Source organism: Solanum tuberosum, unplaced genomic scaffold (assembly GCF_000226075.1).
Source record: "Solanum tuberosum cultivar DM 1-3 516 R44 unplaced genomic scaffold, SolTub_3.0 scf00269, whole genome shotgun sequence".
In the NCBI taxonomy this organism is placed as follows: Eukaryota; Viridiplantae; Streptophyta; class Magnoliopsida; order Solanales; family Solanaceae; genus Solanum; species Solanum tuberosum.
The window spans coordinates 482360-484059 of record NW_006239191.1 but is presented as its reverse complement, the minus strand read 5'-3'; positions in this window follow the sequence as shown (position 1 = coordinate 484059).

Here is a 1700-nt window from a genome sequence, read left to right as displayed (position 1 = left end):
CTCAATAAATCCAGAATTGTTAAAGGCAGAAGCATCACAAAGAATGTACTACTGGCACAGGATATCCTAAGGGACATCCACTTAAGAAACAAGGAGTTGAATGTTATGGTAAAACTGGACATGGCAAAGGCATATGATAGACTTGCGTGGATTTTCTTAACCAAAGTGTTGATGAAGTTTGGGTTTCCAGAATTTATCATAGATATGGTGTGGAGGCTGATTTTAGCTAACTGGTACTCAGTATTAATCAATGGCCAAACATATGGCTTCTTTCAGTCTACTAGAGGCTTAAAACAAGGGGACCCACTATCCCCTACCTTATTCATTATTATTGTAGAAGTGTTGTCCATGAACTTGAATCCTCTTAATGATCTAGATAACTTTAAAGGTTTTGGGATGTCAAAATAGAGTTTCAAAATTAACCATCTAGCTTATGCAGACGACACTATTTTGTTTGGATCAGGGGATAGAGATTCAATCATCCAAACGATGAAGGTATTGAGTGGATATGAGAGAGTTTCGAGTCAAAAGGTCAATAAAGATGAAAGTTTTTTACCTACATGAAAAAACGCCTTTGATTATGACAATAAGGTTGAGAAAGCTGACAGGACTTAATCCTGGAAATTTCCCTCTCATATACCTGGGTTGTCTAGTATACTATGGAAGGAAGCAGAAAAGATACTTTGAAGGGCTAATAAAGAAGATCGCAGCTCGAATCTATTCTTGGCAGAATATATTTCTCACTTTTGGGGGAAAATTTATATTGATAAGTCATGTTTTACAGTCTATGCCTATATACATGATATCAACAATCAACCCCCCAAAAAGTGTGATAGATCAAATACATCAAATATTTGCGAAGTTCTTTTGGGGTGATCAGGCAGGAGTCAGGGGTAAATACTGGGTGAGTTGGTTGGATATGTGCTATCCTGAAAGGGAAGGAGGATTAGGATTTAGATCATTACTTGATGTTTCTAATACAATGTTTGCGAGGATTTGGTGGATATTAAGAACTTCAACAACTTCTCTTTGGAGTTCGTTTCTGTGGTTTAAATATTGTAAAAAAGATCATCCAATTATGGCACAGAATAGGGAGGCATCACAGATCTGGAAAAAAATGATGAGAGTGAAGGATGAGGTTGAGCACGAGATCTGGTAGCAACAGAAAGAAGGAATTGCCAGCTTCTGGATGTATAATTGGACTAAGCAGGGTGCTCTATTTTACACAGAAATACAAAGAGTGAAGGAGGAATTAGAGGTCAAAGATATGATACACAATGGGCAATGGCACACACGAAGATTACAACAGCTCCTATCACCGAAAATTTTGACTCATATTGTGGAGAACATTAGTCCTTCATTGACTGAAGAAGAGAAGGACAAGCCGTGGTGGATGGGAAATTCGCAAGGAGACTTCACTCTTAAATCAGCCTTTCAGCTAGTGAGGAGAAAGAAGGAAGAAATGGAATGGAGAGATAACATATGGATAAAAGGGCTCCCTTTTAAAATTTCATTCTTCTTATGGAGGGTCTGGAGAAAGCGAATACCCACATATGATGTTTTCAAGAAAATGAGAGTGAATATGGTGTCCAATTGCTATTGTTGTGATAAAGGAGGGGAGGAAACTATGGGTGTGCTTGGTATGAAGGAAAACATTTTCCGAAAGATGTTTTCCAATTTTCTCATGTTTGGTTGGGTTA